Source organism: Tachypleus tridentatus, chromosome 12 (assembly GCF_004210375.1).
Source record: "Tachypleus tridentatus isolate NWPU-2018 chromosome 12, ASM421037v1, whole genome shotgun sequence".
Classification (NCBI taxonomy): domain Eukaryota; kingdom Metazoa; phylum Arthropoda; class Merostomata; order Xiphosura; family Limulidae; genus Tachypleus; species Tachypleus tridentatus.
The window spans coordinates 135,206,141-135,225,683 of record NC_134836.1 but is presented as its reverse complement, the minus strand read 5'-3'; the positions used below and the strand labels follow the sequence as shown (position 1 = coordinate 135,225,683).

At 33.2% G+C, this 19,543-nt stretch overlaps 1 pseudogene across 1 annotated transcript in view; it reads right to left on the bottom strand.

The window, feature by feature from the left end:
* The window catches only part of LOC143234777 (DNA-directed RNA polymerase, mitochondrial-like), a 129,781-nt pseudogene that overhangs the window by 8,577 nt on the left and 101,661 nt on the right, over positions 1-19,543 (bottom strand). Inside the window, exons 26-28 of the transcript XR_013018796.1 lie at positions 6,728-6,859; positions 2,098-2,141; positions 43-141 (exon numbers count right to left, since the gene is read on the bottom strand). The product of XR_013018796.1 is annotated as a DNA-directed RNA polymerase, mitochondrial-like (transcript). The remainder of the gene's footprint in view (positions 1-42; positions 142-2,097; positions 2,142-6,727; positions 6,860-19,543) is intronic.

Sequence of the window (19,543 nt, the reverse complement as noted above, 5' to 3'; positions counted from 1 at the left end):
TTATACACAAACTGAGTATCGTCACAAGATGATAAAGCTTACCTTTGGCAGAATAGGGAGGTCAGCATCATGTGACAAGAATCGAGGGAATGAATAAAGTTTGGGGGAAAAGCATTCTTCTGTTTCAAGATATTTGGACGTCTAACAAAATAGTGAAAGAACTGTGTTTGATATTAGAATTTAATAATGTATCTTCCCTTTATATATTGGAAAACTAAATATTGACTTAATACCCATGTTAACAACAACAAAAGATAATTTAATATTTTGTGTCTTTTAATTATGTAACCAATCTTTATTAATTTCATATATTTTAAAATCCCCAAAGTTACTGTACTAATGTAATTTCCTGCAAAATACAAAAAATTTATATACTCAATTTAACATAATAATTTTTGTTTAAACTTAAATAACCTCTCTCTTTACTTTCTAGTAAATACTGTAACACAGTCAGACTGAACAAATCAAAACCATGATGAATCAAAGTGGAATAACTCTGAAAAAACTTTAGTTGTATGTATTATTTCTTTGAATTAATATTATTATTTCAACTGAACGTCCTACAACTAATATCAAAATGGATTAAACAATAACTATTACATTCACAGGTTTCATACAGACAGTATACTTTATGTATTCACTGGTTTCACACACAGTGTAGTTTATTTCTTCCCAAATCCCACACAAACAATATAGTTTATTTATTCACATGCTTCAAAAATACATGCTTTATTTATTCAAGGGTCCCACACACACAGTGTAGTTTATTTCTTCCCAAATCCCACACAAACAATATAGTTTATTTATTCACATGCTTCAAAAATACATGCTTTATTTATTCAAGGGTCCCACACAAACAATATAGTTTATTTACTCATGGATCTCATACAGACAACATGGTTTATTTACTGATGGATCTCATACAGACAACATGGTTTATTTACTGATGGATCTCATACAGACAACATGGTTTATTTACTCATGGATCTCATACAGACAACATGGTTTATTTACTCATGGATCTCATACAGACAACATGGTTTATTTACTCATGGATCTCATACAGACAACATGGTTTATTCATTTCCAGATCTCATATAGACATTAAGGTTTATTTATTCACAGGCTTCAAAAATACGTTTTATTTATTCAAGGGTCCCCCATGGACAATATAGGTTATTTATTCAAGGGTCTTACGTGGACATTGTCCATCTCTATCCTTCTACTCTTTCTCTTTAAATACAATTACACTATCTGTAACCAAACTAACAGAAATATTAAGATTTGCAGAATGGTTTATTTCCTCACAAAAGTAAACCAAATGTTTAAAACTATAAGAAGTCAACAACTATACAAAACCATGAAAATCACTATTAAAAGACAACAAAAAATGAGTATAATAAAAAATTTCTTTATTGCTTAAAAAAACTGAAACAGTTGAAAGAACACAGTTTATGATTCAGCTAAAGGTTTTCAAACTGTTTATGCAGGCATTTTTGAATTTAATTAATATCTTAATAGGGAGTACATAGTTAGATCTAGTAGCTAACTGAACGTGTTTATTTATCTGCAGAAGTTTATTAAAGTACCTTAACTGTTAGAAATATTCTTTCCATTTTGTTGACAAAACTTCAGTTAAACACAAATTAATATGTTCTAATTAAACCAGCTAAACAAAATTAATATATTCTAATTACACTAGCTACAGTTAAACAAATTATATGTTTTAATTACATCAGCTATGATATTAATGATCCACAACAACACGTATTGAATTATTATTGGTGTATTTTGTAACCACTAAGATACAATGTTTTATCTTACATATACCCACTTGGTTCTTTTCGAAATTTAAAAAAATCATTTGTTAAAAAACATGGAAGATTTTTTTCATCTACTAACAAGACATTTTTATTCTACTTTTAAACTTAATTTATTAATAGTATCAATTTTGCTTAAAGTAGATGAAAAACATGCAATGACTTGGAGAGTGAAAATGATATCAAAATATGATAAACTACACAGCAATAGCTTAAACATTTACAAAATCTATGTTTTAACATTTAAACTCAAGAATACCAAGGAGTTCCAACTTACTCATACATGTCCCATCGACTAGAAACTGTTGAATTCTTCATTTTCTATAGGAAGATAAATTTGATTTATGATAATAATGTCTTTATTAAAGCAACTAATTTCACAGTGTTTCTTTGTTTGTTATTAAACACAAAGCTTCAAAATGGGCTGTCTATACTGTGCCCACTGAATTATCAAAACCCAGTCTTCAGCATTGTAAGCCTTCAGGTTTAACACCAAGCCACTACAGGGAAATAAAACAGTGAATTATCTCTTTTCTTAACTAATTAAAAATTTGGAAAGTTACTAAAGAAAAATTTGTTAAATAAGCAAGATTATGGCGACAAATAAATAATTAATTCTATCTTGACAGATAACGGATCGAAGACCATGCTATCTCATTTGTTGACTTACATTTGAAATTTCATTGAACCATTTTATGAATTTATGTCAGTAAATTTGGTATTAAATTGTGGATTAGAATTAGAATTTCAATGTTATATATTAGTTAATTTAAAAGTAAATATCAAGAGAACACACTGAAAAATTGATATTTGTGAGTCACATGGTATGTTGAAGGCTGAACTGGTTGAAATTAGATATTTATGATATCAAAATACTAAGTATATAACTTCATACAAATTAGGAACTCAAATTAACAATATTGATAAGCGAGAATATTTCCATATTTTCATTTTGTTGAGATGACTTATGTACTGAATCAAATACACTAGCCCTTCATTTTGTTGAGATATGACTTATGTACTGAATCAAACACAGTGGCCCTTCATTTTGTTGAGATATGACTTATGTACTGAATCAAACACAGTGGTCCTTCATTTTGTTGAGATATGACTTATGTACTGAATCAAACACAGTGGCCCTTCATTTTGTTGAGATATGACTTATGTACTGAATCAAACACAGTGGTCCTTCATTTTGTTGAGATATGACTTATGTACTGAATCAAACACAGTAGCCTTTCATTTTGTTGAGATACGACTTAGGTACTGAATCAAACACAGTGGCCCTTCATTTTGTTAAGATACGACTTAGGTACTGAATCGAACACAGTGGCCCTTCATTTTGTTAAGATACGACTTAGGTACTGAATCGAACACAGTGGCCCTTCATTTTGTTAAGATACGACTTAGGTACTGAATCGAACACAGTGGCCCTTCATTTTGTTAAGATACGACTTAGGTACTGAATCGAACACAGTGGCCCTTCATTTTGTTAAGATACGACTTAGGTACTGAATCGAACACAGTGGCCCTTCTTTTTGTTGAGATACGACTTAGGTACTGAATCGAACACAGTGGCCCTTAATTTTTTGAGATACGACTTAGGTACTGAATCGAACACAGTGGCCCTTCATTTTGTTGAGATACGACTTAGGTACTAAATCGAACACAGTGGCCCTTCATTTTGTTGAGATACGACTTAGTACTGAATCAAACACAGTGGCCCTTCATTTTGTTGAGATATGACTTATGTACTGAATCAAACACAGTGGCCTTTCATTTTGTTAAGATATGACTTATGTACTGAATCAAACACAGTGGCCCTTCATTTTGTTGAGATATGACTTATGTACTGAATCAAACACAGTGGTCCTTCACTTTGTTGAGATATGACTTATGTACTGTGTCAAATACAGTAGCCCTTCATTTTGTTAAGATGACTTATGTATTGAATCGAACACAGTGGCCCTTCATTTTGTTGAGATACGACTTAGGTACTGAATCGAACACAGTGGCCCTTCATTTTGTTGAGATACGACTTAGGTACTAAATCGAACACAGTGGCCCTTCATTTTGTTGAGATACGACTTAGGTACTGAATCGAACACAGTGGCCCTTCATTTTGTTGAGATACGACTTAGGTACTGAATCGAACACAGTGGCCCTTCATTTTGTTGAGATACGACTTAGGTACTGAATTGAACACAGTGGCCCTTCATTTTGTTAAGGTATGACTTAGGTACTGAATCGAACACAGTGGTTCCATTTATCTCTTTCCATTCATGGAAATGCTCACTTGTATACTCTAATATATAGTATATGAATAACCAGTTGAAAAGCTGAGAATGGGACACCAGCAATTTTAATGTGTTAGAAGGTGTTTCATTCTTTTGACTGAGATTTTAAGGAGGTGGGTTGTGTCATTAGTGTGTTTGAAGTTTCATATTTTTTTAAAATCTAAATATATCTTACTTTCTACACTTAAACTACAGTAGAATTCTATGGTATGGATATAGTAATTTATGATTTTATGATTCTTCAAATGTGTGTGTGTATATATATATATATATAAAATGTATAAACTACAGTACAATTCTATAGTATGGTTAAAGTAATTTATGATTATTCAAATGTATATATATATATATAAACTATAGTAGAATTCTATAGTATGGATAAAGTAATTTATGATTCTTCAAATGTGTATATATATATATGTATAAAACATATATAAACTATAGTAGAATTCTATAGTATGGATAAAGTAATTTATGATTCTTCAAATGTGTATATATATATATGTATAAAACATATATAAACTATAGTAGAATTCTATGGTATGGATAAAGTAATTTATGATTCTTCAAATGTGTATATATATATATATATATATATATAAATAAAACATGTATAAACTGCAGTTAATAAACTATAGTAGAATTCTATGGTATGCATAAAGTAATTTATTTTGCTCACAAAAACTTGCAATCTTTATTAAACCTTCAACAAATTTTGTGAAGATACACATACTGCATCAAAAGTTACAATATAAATACTAAAGTATGCAAATGTGTAAACAAACTTGTGTATATTATATGTAGTGTGCCATGAATAGATTTATAATAACAACAACGTTAAATCAGTCAATTCTTGTTGGATAGTATATTTCAATTCAGGCTTCAGAATGATATAACTGTTTTACTTTTGTTGACAAACGTCTTGATCTAAAATGAAATGCATCTTCACTGAAAAGAAAGTTTTTATTAAACAAATATAATTTTGTACATGACATTAGAATATTCCAGTCTTCATCTTTCATTTTAAGTGTATAACTAGTGATTGTTAATTATGGTTTTAAAATACCTTATCCTACTTGTGACCATATGGTTAATAAATAAAACAGATGGGTTTCTTTCACCTGATGACAGACCTAGAAGCAGACTCATACAATTAAAACAACTTTCAATGTCATATAAAACTATTTTGTTCTTATTATCATTTAACTGTTTCATCTTTTTTTTAATGACTCAAAACCGATTTATGTAAATAACACTTTGTGTAACAGAACAAATACTGAATCATTTCATAGCAATCAGTGTTTTTTTTAACAAATGTATAAAGAAACTACAAACTAACTGAGTTACATCAAAGATTATACTTAAATACACAAAGAACATAATACCACTACTGAATACTTTAAAACAAAATGTGCAAGGATTTAGTGCATAATTACACACATTTTGCTTCATTCTGCATTTTATTACTCAAACGCTCCCATTCCCAGGTGGCCCAGTGGTAAGTTTGAGGGTTTATAACACTGATTTCTGATACCCACAGATAGTCCATTATGTATATTTGTGCTTAACAATAAACTTCACTTAAAAAAATTAAAACATAATTGACAAGTGCACGGTTCTGTCTGCAGGAGATATTGGTGAACAGTCCTGTCTAAGTGCTAAAAATGATATTTTAATTGCTCAGACACTTTAGTTGAAGACAACATTGGCTAACACTACTACTACTTAAGGTTATTTTTCATCAGTTATCTGTGACTAGATAATAATGTTAGTTGGGAAATATGTAGAACAAGGTTATCAACTGTTTTTCTTTCTGATACAACAAGCAAGTATGCTGGTTAAAAGCAAACTAATAGAATGTTACCTTAAGTAATTAGTTCTGGAAACAATACATATTTGAAACTCCATAACTACAGAATTAAAGAAGCCAAAACAACAGTATATGGCAATATTTATTTCATTACTGTCATGTTTTGCTGGTAAAAGATACCACAGTAGAAATGAAGGAAACACTGTTGCTAGTCCTTTTCGATATTCTAACACCTAAGCAAACATATTTTTCTTTATCATCATGAGAATTTTTTTTTATTGTTTGGTCATCACAATACATAAATAGATCAGTATTATACAAACAAGATCCACACAGATGTGAAACCCAACACGTATATCATCAAGCAAATAGTATTAACAAGCTAAACACAAACCAGTAATGACCAATGCAAGATCCTTCTGCATGCTAGAGAACATGAATAATGCCACACAGAAGTTCAAGAACTTCCGATATTAGAAGGAATATCAGTAGTAGACAACACACATAGACTTTAGAATTATGTACTAGCTATATGTGGGTAAAAGATTACTGAAATACAGCAACAATAATGTTAAGACAGTTTTAAGTACTGTGGAAAACAAGTAGAACTTGTATAGATTTAAATATATTGCAAAACTACCTGCCAAATTCTTACTGGTAGTGCCAGATGTAATCACATGAATTACATAAAAACAAGTATAATATAGCATTTACTACTTTTAGGCCAATCCTATACAGTTATCAGATAAACAAATATTAAAACAGAAAATGGTATGTTATTATTTCAGGTTTCAACTTACAACAGTAATTGGACTTTTAGAGATTGACAGCCTGTGATATGGCTGAACAATGGGGAGCCCAAGTGGAGTGACCCACTCAACTGGTTGACCACGGACTTGGGATATTAATCTAGCACTTTCCGTAAACCAGTCCTGAAAAAAAAGAAAAGAAAACATCAATAAAATTCTAACTGAAAATTTCTCACAACATTTAATTAATTAAGTCAAAACTTTAGAAGGTATGAAGGACTTAAAAGTTTTAGCCTGCCTCTTTCTCTCATCCAAACACTTGATTTACTGGATACAATTCAAAAAACATTTTACCCCACTACACACTTTCACATGAACCATTCCTACCTTCTCTCTGGTCTGGTAACAATGTTTCAGGCTCTGTACTCAAACTATAGTTTTATAACAACTAATTCTACCTTCTCTCGGGTCTGGTAACAATGTTTCAGGCTCTGTACTCATACTATAGTTTTATATGAACTACTCCTACATTCTCACTGGTCTAGTAACAATGTTTCAGGTTCTTTACTCAAACTATAGTTTTATATGAAATACTCCTACATTCTCACTGGTCTAGTAACAATGTTTCAGGTTCTGTACTCAGTCTATAGTTTTATAACTACTCCTACATTCTCACTGGTCTAGTAACAATGTTTCAGGTTCTGTACTCAAACTATAGTTTTATAACTACTCCTACCTTATCTGGTCTGGTAACAATGTTTCAGGCTCTGTACTCAAACTATAGTTTTATAAGAACTACTCCTACCTTATCTGGTCTGGTAACAATGTTTCAGGCTCTGTACTCAAACTATAGTTTTATAAGAACTACTCCTACCTTCTCTCTGGTCTGGTAACAATGTTTCAGGCTCTGTACTCAGTCTATAGTTTTATAAGAACTACTCCTACCTTATCTGGTCTGGTAACAATGTTTCAGGCTCTGTACTCAGTCTATACTTTTATAAGAACTACTCCTACCTTATCTGGTCTGGTAACAATGTTTCAGGTTCTGTACTCAGTCTATAGTTTTATAAGAACTACTCCTACCTTATCTGGTCTGGTAACAATGTTTCAGGTTCTGTACTCAAACTATAGTTTTATAAGAACTACTCCTACCTTATCTGGTCTGGTAACAATGTTTCAGGCTCTGTACTCAGTCTATAGTTTTATAAGAACTACTCCTACCTTATCTGGTCTGGTAACAATGTTTCAGGCTCTGTACTCAAACTATAGTTTTATAAGAACTACTCCTACCTTATCTGGTCTGGTAACAATGTTTCAGGTTCTGTACTCAAACTATAGTTTTATAAAAACTACTCCTACCTTATCTGGTCTGGTAACAATGTTTCAGGTTCTGTACTCAAACTATAGTTTTATAAGAACTACTCCTACCTTATCTGGTCTGGTAACAATGTTTCAGGTTCTGTACTCAAACTATAGTTTTATAAGAACTACTCCTACCTTATCTGGTCTGGTAACAATGTTTCAGGTTCTGTACTCAAACTATAGTTTTATAAGAACTACTCCTACCTTATCTGGTCTGGTAACAATGTTTCAGGTTCTGTACTCAAACTATAGTTTTATAAGAACTACTCCTACCTTATCTGGTCTGGTAACAATGTTTCAGGTTCTGTACTCAAACTATAGTTTTATAAGAACTACTCCTACCTTATCTGGTCTGGTAACAATGTTTCAGGTTCTGTACTCAAACTATAGTTTTATAAGAACTACTCCTACCTTATCTGGTCTGGTAACAATGTTTCAGGTTCTGTACTCAAACTATAGTTTTATAAGAACTACTCCTACCTTCTCTCTGGTCTGGTAACAATGTTTCAGGTTCTGTACTCAAACTATAGTTTTATAAGAACTACTCCTACCTTATCTGGTCTGGTAACAATGTTTCAGGTTCTGTACTCAAACTATAGTTTTATAAGAACTACTCCTACCTTATCTGGTCTGGTAACAATGTTTCAGGTTCTGTACTCAAACTATAGTTTTATAAGAACTACTCCTACCTTATCTGGTCTGGTAACAATGTTTCAGGTTCTGTACTCAAACTATAGTTTTATAAGAACTACTCCTACCTTATCTGGTCTGGTAACAATGTTTCAGGTTCTGTACTCAAACTATAGTTTTATAAGAACTACTCCTACCTTATCTGGTCTGGTAACAATGTTTCAGGTTCTGTACTCAAACTATAGTTTTATAAGAACTACTCCTACCTTATCTGGTCTGGTAACAATGTTTCAGGTTCTGTACTCAAACTATAGTTTTATAAGAACTACTCCTACCTTATCTGGTCTGGTAACAATGTTTCAGGTTCTGTACTCAAACTATAGTTTTATAAGAACTACTCCTACCTTATCTGGTCTGGTAACAATGTTTCAGGTTCTGTACTCAAACTATAGTTTTATAAGAACTACTCCTACCTTATCTGGTCTGGTAACAATGTTTCAGGTTCTGTACTCAAACTATAGTTTTATAAGAACTACTCCTACCTTATCTGGTCTGGTAACAATGTTTCAGGTTCTGTACTCAAACTATAGTTTTATAAGAACTACTCCTACCTTATCTGGTCTGGTAACAATGTTTCAGGTTCTGTACTCAAACTATAGTTTTATAAGAACTACTCCTACCTTATCTGGTCTGGTAACAATGTTTCAGGTTCTGTACTCAAACTATAGTTTTATAAGAACTACTCCTACCTTATCTGGTCTGGTAACAATGTTTCAGGTTCTGTACTCAAACTATAGTTTTATAAGAACTACTCCTACCTTATCTGGTCTGGTAACAATGTTTCAGGTTCTGTACTCAAACTATAGTTTTATAAGAACTACTCCTACCTTATCTGGTCTGGTAACAATGTTTCAGGTTCTGTACTCAAACTATAGTTTTATAAGAACTACTCCTACCTTATCTGGTCTGGTAACAATGTTTCAGGTTCTGTACTCAAACTATAGTTTTATAAGAACTACTCCTACCTTATCTGGTCTGGTAACAATGTTTCAGGTTCTGTACTCAAACTATAGTTTTATAAGAACTACTCCTACCTTATCTGGTCTGGTAACAATGTTTCAGGTTCTGTACTCAAACTATAGTTTTATAAGAACTACTCCTACCTTATCTGGTCTGGTAACAATGTTTCAGGTTCTGTACTCAAACTATAGTTTTATAAGAACTACTCCTACCTTATCTGGTCTGGTAACAATGTTTCAGGTTCTGTACTCAAACTATAGTTTTATAAGAACTACTCCTACCTTATCTGGTCTGGTAACAATGTTTCAGGTTCTGTACTCAAACTATAGTTTTATAAGAACTACTCCTACCTTATCTGGTCTGGTAACAATGTTTCAGGTTCTGTACTCAAACTATAGTTTTATAAGAACTACTCCTACCTTATCTGGTCTGGTAACAATGTTTCAGGTTCTGTACTCAAACTATAGTTTTATAAGAACTACTCCTACCTTATCTGGTCTGGTAACAATGTTTCAGGTTCTGTACTCAAACTATAGTTTTATAAGAACTACTCCTACCTTATCTGGTCTGGTAACAATGTTTCAGGTTCTGTACTCAAACTATAGTTTTATAAGAACTACTCCTACCTTATCTGGTCTGGTAACAATGTTTCAGGTTCTGTACTCAAACTATAGTTTTATAAGAACTACTCCTACCTTATCTGGTCTGGTAACAATGTTTCAGGTTCTGTACTCAAACTATAGTTTTATAAGAACTACTCCTACCTTATCTGGTCTGGTAACAATGTTTCAGGTTCTGTACTCAAACTATAGTTTTATAAGAACTACTCCTACCTTATCTGGTCTGGTAACAATGTTTCAGGTTCTGTACTCAAACTATAGTTTTATAAGAACTACTCCTACCTTATCTGGTCTGGTAACAATGTTTCAGGTTCTGTACTCAAACTATAGTTTTATAAGAACTACTCCTACCTTATCTGGTCTGGTAACAATGTTTCAGGTTCTGTACTCAAACTATAGTTTTATAAGAACTACTCCTACCTTATCTGGTCTGGTAACAATGTTTCAGGTTCTGTACTCAAACTATAGTTTTATAAGAACTACTCCTACCTTATCTGGTCTGGTAACAATGTTTCAGGTTCTGTACTCAAACTATAGTTTTATAAGAACTACTCCTACCTTATCTGGTCTGGTAACAATGTTTCAGGTTCTGTACTCAAACTATAGTTTTATAAGAACTACTCCTACCTTATCTGGTCTGGTAACAATGTTTCAGGTTCTGTACTCAAACTATAGTTTTATAAGAACTACTCCTACCTTATCTGGTCTGGTAACAATGTTTCAGGTTCTGTACTCAAACTATAGTTTTATAAGAACTACTCCTACCTTATCTGGTCTGGTAACAATGTTTCAGGTTCTGTACTCAAACTATAGTTTTATAAGAACTACTCCTACCTTATCTGGTCTGGTAACAATGTTTCAGGTTCTGTACTCAAACCTATAGTTTTATAAGAACTACTCCTACCTTTTATCTACTCCTACCTCTGGTAACAATGTTTCAGGTTCTGTACTCAAACTATAGTTTTATAAGAACTACTCCTACCTTATCTGGTCTGGTAACAATGTTTCAGGTTCTGTACTCAAACTATAGTTTTATAAGAACTACTCCTACCTTATCTGGTCTGGTAACAATGTTTCAGGTTCTGTACTCAAACTATAGTTTTATAAGAACTACTCCTACCTTATCTGGTCTGGTAACAATGTTTCAGGTTCTGTACTCAAACTATAGTTTTATAAGAACTACTCCTACCTTATCTGGTCTGGTAACAATGTTTCAGGTTCTGTACTCAAACTATAGTTTTATAAGAACTACTCCTACCTTATCTGGTCTGGTAACAATGTTTCAGGTTCTGTACTCAAACTATAGTTTTATAAGAACTACTCCTACCTTATCTGGTCTGGTAACAATGTTTCAGGTTCTGTACTCAAACTATAGTTTTATAAGAACTACTCCTACCTTATCTGGTCTGGTAACAATGTTTCAGGTTCTGTACTCAAACTATAGTTTTATAAGAACTACTCCTACCTTATCTGGTCTGGTAACAATGTTTCAGGTTCTGTACTCAAACTATAGTTTTATAAGAACTACTCCTACCTTATCTGGTCTGGTAACAATGTTTCAGGTTCTGTACTCAAACTATAGTTTTATAAGAACTACTCCTACCTTATCTGGTCTGGTAACAATGTTTCAGGTTCTGTACTCAAACTATAGTTTTATAAGAACTACTCCTACCTTATCTGGTCTGGTAACAATGTTTCAGGTTCTGTACTCAAACTATAGTTTTATAAGAACTACTCCTACCTTATCTGGTCTGGTAACAATGTTTCAGGTTCTGTACTCAAACTATAGTTTTATAAGAACTACTCCTACCTTATCTGGTCTGGTAACAATGTTTCAGGTTCTGTACTCAAACTATAGTTTTATAAGAACTACTCCTACCTTATCTGGTCTGGTAACAATGTTTCAGGTTCTGTACTCAAACTATAGTTTTATAAGAACTACTCCTACCTTATCTGGTCTGGTAACAATGTTTCAGGTTCTGTACTCAAACTATAGTTTTATAAGAACTACTCCTACCTTATCTGGTCTGGTAACAATGTTTCAGGTTCTGTACTCAAACTATAGTTTTATAAGAACTACTCCTACCTTATCTGGTCTGGTAACAATGTTTCAGGTTCTGTACTCAAACTATAGTTTTATAAGAACTACTCCTACCTTATCTGGTCTGGTAACAATGTTTCAGGTTCTGTACTCAAACTATAGTTTTATAAGAACTACTCCTACCTTATCTGGTCTGGTAACAATGTTTCAGGTTCTGTACTCAAACTATAGTTTTATAAGAACTACTCCTACCTTATCTGGTCTGGTAACAATGTTTCAGGTTCTGTACTCAAACTATAGTTTTATAAGAACTACTCCTACCTTATCTGGTCTGGTAACAATGTTTCAGGTTCTGTACTCAAACTATAGTTTTATAAGAACTACTCCTACCTTATCTGGTCTGGTAACAATGTTTCAGGTTCTGTACTCAAACTATAGTTTTATAAGAACTACTCCTACCTTATCTGGTCTGGTAACAATGTTTCAGGTTCTGTACTCAAACTATAGTTTTATAAGAACTACTCCTACCTTATCTGGTCTGGTAACAATGTTTCAGGTTCTGTACTCAAACTATAGTTTTATAAGAACTACTCCTACCTTATCTGGTCTGGTAACAATGTTTCAGGTTCTGTACTCAAACTATAGTTTTATAAGAACTACTCCTACCTTATCTGGTCTGGTAACAATGTTTCAGGTTCTGTACTCAAACTATAGTTTTATAAGAACTACTCCTACCTTATCTGGTCTGGTAACAATGTTTCAGGTTCTGTACTCAAACTATAGTTTTATAAGAACTACTCCTACCTTATCTGGTCTGGTAACAATGTTTCAGGTTCTGTACTCAAACTATAGTTTTATAAGAACTACTCCTACCTTATCTGGTCTGGTAACAATGTTTCAGGTTCTGTACTCAAACTATAGTTTTATAAGAACTACTCCTACCTTATCTGGTCTGGTAACAATGTTTCAGGTTCTGTACTCAAACTATAGTTTTATAAGAACTACTCCTACCTTATCTGGTCTGGTAACAATGTTTCAGGTTCTGTACTCAAACTATAGTTTTATAAGAACTACTCCTACCTTATCTGGTCTGGTAACAATGTTTCAGGTTCTGTACTCAAACTATAGTTTTATAAGAACTACTCCTACCTTATCTGGTCTGGTAACAATGTTTCAGGTTCTGTACTCAAACTATAGTTTTATAAGAACTACTCCTACCTTATCTGGTCTGGTAACAATGTTTCAGGTTCTGTACTCAAACTATAGTTTTATAAGAACTACTCCTACCTTATCTGGTCTGGTAACAATGTTTCAGGTTCTGTACTCAAACTATAGTTTTATAAGAACTACTCCTACCTTATCTGGTCTGGTAACAATGTTTCAGGTTCTGTACTCAAACTATAGTTTTATAAGAACTACTCCTACCTTATCTGGTCTGGTAACAATGTTTCAGGTTCTGTACTCAAACTATAGTTTTATAAGAACTACTCCTACCTTATCTGGTCTGGTAACAATGTTTCAGGTTCTGTACTCAAACTATAGTTTTATAAGAACTACTCCTACCTTATCTGGTCTGGTAACAATGTTTCAGGTTCTGTACTCAAACTATAGTTTTATAAGAACTACTCCTACCTTATCTGGTCTGGTAACAATGTTTCAGGTTCTGTACTCAAACTATAGTTTTATAAGAACTACTCCTACCTTATCTGGTCTGGTAACAATGTTTCAGGTTCTGTACTCAAACTATAGTTTTATAAGAACTACTCCTACCTTATCTGGTCTGGTAACAATGTTTCAGGTTCTGTACTCAAACTATAGTTTTATAAGAACTACTCCTACCTTATCTGGTCTGGTAACAATGTTTCAGGTTCTGTACTCAAACTATAGTTTTATAAGAACTACTCCTACCTTATCTGGTCTGGTAACAATGTTTCAGGTTCTGTACTCAAACTATAGTTTTATAAGAACTACTCCTACCTTATCTGGTCTGGTAACAATGTTTCAGGTTCTGTACTCAAACTATAGTTTTATAAGAACTACTCCTACCTTATCTGGTCTGGTAACAATGTTTCAGGTTCTGTACTCAAACTATAGTTTTATAAGAACTACTCCTACCTTATCTGGTCTGGTAACAATGTTTCAGGTTCTGTACTCAAACTATAGTTTTATAAGAACTACTCCTACCTTATCTGGTCTGGTAACAATGTTTCAGGTTCTGTACTCAAACTATAGTTTTATAAGAACTACTCCTACCTTATCTGGTCTGGTAACAATGTTTCAGGTTCTGTACTCAAACTATAGTTTTATAAGAACTACTCCTACCTTATCTGGTCTGGTAACAATGTTTCAGGTTCTGTACTCAAACTATAGTTTTATAAGAACTACTCCTACCTTATCTGGTCTGGTAACAATGTTTCAGGTTCTGTACTCAAACTATAGTTTTATAAGAACTACTCCTACCTTATCTGGTCTGGTAACAATGTTTCAGGTTCTGTACTCAAACTATAGTTTTATAAGAACTACTCCTACCTTATCTGGTCTGGTAACAATGTTTCAGGTTCTGTACTCAAACTATAGTTTTATAAGAACTACTCCTACCTTATCTGGTCTGGTAACAATGTTTCAGGTTCTGTACTCAAACTATAGTTTTATAAGAACTACTCCTACCTTATCTGGTCTGGTAACAATGTTTCAGGTTCTGTACTCAAACTATAGTTTTATAAGAACTACTCCTACCTTATCTGGTCTGGTAACAATGTTTCAGGTTCTGTACTCAAACTATAGTTTTATAAGAACTACTCCTACCTTATCTGGTCTGGTAACAATGTTTCAGGTTCTGTACTCAAACTATAGTTTTATAAGAACTACTCCTACCTTATCTGGTCTGGTAACAATGTTTCAGGTTCTGTACTCAAACTATAGTTTTATAAGAACTACTCCTACCTTATCTGGTCTGGTAACAATGTTTCAGGTTCTGTACTCAAACTATAGTTTTATAAGAACTACTCCTACCTTATCTGGTCTGGTAACAATGTTTCAGGTTCTGTACTCAAACTATAGTTTTATAAGAACTACTCCTACCTTATCTGGTCTGGTAACAATGTTTCAGGTTCTGTACTCAAACTATAGTTTTATAAGAACTACTCCTACCTTATCTGGTCTGGTAACAATGTTTCAGGTTCTGTACTCAAACTATAGTTTTATAAGAACTACTCCTACCTTATCTGGTCTGGTAACAATGTTTCAGGTTCTGTACTCAAACTATAGTTTTATAAGAACTACTCCTACCTTATCTGGTCTGGTAACAATGTTTCAGGTTCTGTACTCAAACTATAGTTTTATAAGAACTACTCCTACCTTATCTGGTCTGGTAACAATGTTTCAGGTTCTGTACTCAAACTATAGTTTTATAAGAACTACTCCTACCTTATCTGGTCTGGTAACAATGTTTCAGGTTCTGTACTCAAACTATAGTTTTATAAGAACTACTCCTACCTTATCTGGTCTGGTAACAATGTTTCAGGTTCTGTACTCAAACTATAGTTTTATAAGAACTACTCCTACCTTATCTGGTCTGGTAACAATGTTTCAGGTTCTGTACTCAAACTATAGTTTTATAAGAACTACTCCTACCTTATCTGGTCTGGTAACAATGTTTCAGGTTCTGTACTCAAACTATAGTTTTATAAGAACTACTCCTACCTTATCTGGTCTGGTAACAATGTTTCAGGTTCTGTACTCAAACTATAGTTTTATAAGAACTACTCCTACCTTATCTGGTCTGGTAACAATGTTTCAGGTTCTGTACTCAAACTATAGTTTTATAAGAACTACTCCTACCTTATCTGGTCTGGTAACAATGTTTCAGGTTCTGTACTCAAACTATAGTTTTATAAGAACTACTCCTACCTTATCTGGTCTGGTAACAATGTTTCAGGTTCTGTACTCAAACTATAGTTTTATAAGAACTACTCCTACCTTATCTGGTCTGGTAACAATGTTTCAGGTTCTGTACTCAAACTATAGTTTTATAAGAACTACTCCTACCTTATCTGGTCTGGTAACAATGTTTCAGGTTCTGTACTCAAACTATAGTTTTATAAGAACTACTCCTACCTTATCTGGTCTGGTAACAATGTTTCAGGTTCTGTACTCAAACTATAGTTTTATAAGAACTACTCCTACCTTATCTGGTCTGGTAACAATGTTTCAGGTTCTGTACTCAAACTATAGTTTTATAAGAACTACTCCTACCTTATCTGGTCTGGTAACAATGTTTCAGGTTCTGTACTCAAACTATAGTTTTATAAGAACTACTCCTACCTTATCTGGTCTGGTAACAATGTTTCAGGTTCTGTACTCAAACTATAGTTTTATAAGAACTACTCCTACCTTATCTGGTCTGGTAACAATGTTTCAGGTTCTGTACTCAAACTATAGTTTTATAAGAACTACTCCTACCTTATCTGGTCTGGTAACAATGTTTCAGGTTCTGTACTCAAACTATAGTTTTATAAGAACTACTCCTACCTTATCTGGTCTGGTAACAATGTTTCAGGTTCTGTACTCAAACTATAGTTTTATAAGAACTACTCCTACCTTATCTGGTCTGGTAACAATGTTTCAGGTTCTGTACTCAAACTATAGTTTTATAAGAACTACTCCTACCTTATCTGGTCTGGTAACAATGTTTCAGGTTCTGTACTCAAACTATAGTTTTATAAGAACTACTCCTACCTTATCTGGTCTGGTAACAATGTTTCAGGTTCTGTACTCAAACTATAGTTTTATAAGAACTACTCCTACCTTATCTGGTCTGGTAACAATGTTTCAGGTTCTGTACTCAAACTATAGTTTTATAAGAACTACTCCTACCTTATCTGGTCTGGTAACAATGTTTCAGGTTCTGTACTCAAACTATAGTTTTATAAGAACTACTCCTACCTTATCTGGTCTGGTAACAATGTTTCAGGTTCTGTACTCAAACTATAGTTTTATAAGAACTACTCCTACCTTATCTGGTCTGGTAACAATGTTTCAGGTTCTGTACTCAAACTATAGTTTTATAAGAACTACTCCTACCTTATCTGGTCTGGTAACAATGTTTCAGGTTCTGTACTCAAACTATAGTTTTATAAGAACTACTCCTACCTTATCTGGTCTGGTAACAATGTTTCAGGTTCTGTACTCAAACTATAGTTTTATAAGAACTACTCCTACCTTATCTGGTCTGGTAACAATGTTTCAGGTTCTGTACTCAAACTATAGTTTTATAAGAACTACTCCTACCTTATCTGGTCTGGTAACAATGTTTCAGGTTCTGTACTCAAACTATAGTTTTATAAGAACTACTCCTACCTTATCTGGTCTGGTAACAATGTTTCAGGTTCTGTACTCAAACTATAGTTTTATAAGAACTACTCCTACCTTATCTGGTCTGGTAACAATGTTTCAGGTTCTGTACTCAAACTATAGTTTTATAAGAACTACTCCTACCTTATCTGGTCTGGTAACAATGTTTCAGGTTCTGTACTCAAACTATAGTTTTATAAGAACTACTCCTACCTTATCTGGTCTGGTAACAATGTTTCAGGTTCTGTACTCAAACTATAGTTTTATAAGAACTACTCCTACCTTATCTGGTCTGGTAACAATGTTTCAGGTTCTGTACTCAAACTATAGTTTTATAAGAACTACTCCTACCTTATCTGGTCTGGTAACAATGTTTCAGGTTCTGTACTCAAACTATAGTTTTATAAGAACTACTCCTACCTTATCTGGTCTGGTAACAATGTTTCAGGTTCTGTACTCAAACTATAGTTTTATAAGAACTACTCCTACCTTATCTGGTCTGGTAACAATGTTTCAGGTTCTGTACTCAAACTATAGTTTTATAAGAACTACTCCTACCTTATCTGGTCTGGTAACAATGTTTCAGGTTCTGTACTCAAACTATAGTTTTATAAGAACTACTCCTACCTTATCTGGTCTGGTAACAATGTTTCAGGTTCTGTACTCAAACTATAGTTTTATAAGAACTACTCCTACCTTATCTGGTCTGGTAACAATGTTTCAGGTTCTGTACTCAAACTATAGTTTTATAAGAACTACTCCTACCTTATCTGGTCTGGTAACAATGTTTCAGGTTCTGTACTCAAACTATAGTTTTATAAGAACTACTCCTACCTTATCTGGTCTGGTAACAATGTTTCAGGTTCTGTACTCAAACTATAGTTTTATAAGAACTACTCCTACCTTATCTGGTCTGGTAACAATGTTTCAGGTTCTGTACTCAAACTATAGTTTTATAAGAACTACTCCTACCTTATCTGGTCTGGTAACAATGTTTCAGGTTCTGTACTCAAACTATAGTTTTATAAGAACTACTCCTACCTTATCTGGTCTGGTAACAATGTTTCAGGTTCTGTACTCAAACTATAGTTTTATAAGAACTACTCCTACCTTATCTGGTCTGGTAACAATGTTTCAGGTTCTGTACTCAAACTATAGTTTTATAAGAACTACTCCTACCTTATCTGGTCTGGTAACAATGTTTCAGGTTCTGTACTCAAACTATAGTTTTATAAGAACTACTCCTACCTTATCTGGTCTGGTAACAATGTTTCAGGTTCTGTACTCAAACTATAGTTTTATAAGAACTACTCCTACCTTATCTGGTCTGGTAACAATGTTTCAGGTTCTGTACTCAAACTATAGTTTTATAAGAACTACTCCTACCTTATCTGGTCTGGTAACAATGTTTCAGGTTCTGTACTCAAACTATAGTTTTATAAGAACTACTCCTACCTTATCTGGTCTGGTAACAATGTTTCAGGTTCTGTACTCAAACTATAGTTTTATAAGAACTACTCCTACCTTATCTGGTCTGGTAACAATGTTTCAGGTTCTGTACTCAAACTATAGTTTTATAAGAACTACTCCTACCTTATCTGGTCTGGTAACAATGTTTCAGGTTCTGTACTCAAACTATAGTTTTATAAGAACTACTCCTACCTTATCTGGTCTGGTAACAATGTTTCAGGTTCTGTACTCAAACTATAGTTTTATAAGAACTACTCCTACCTTATCTGGTCTGGTAACAATGTTTCAGGTTCTGTACTCAAACTATAGTTTTATAAGAACTACTCCTACCTTATCTGGTCTGGTAACAATGTTTCAGGTTCTGTACTCAAA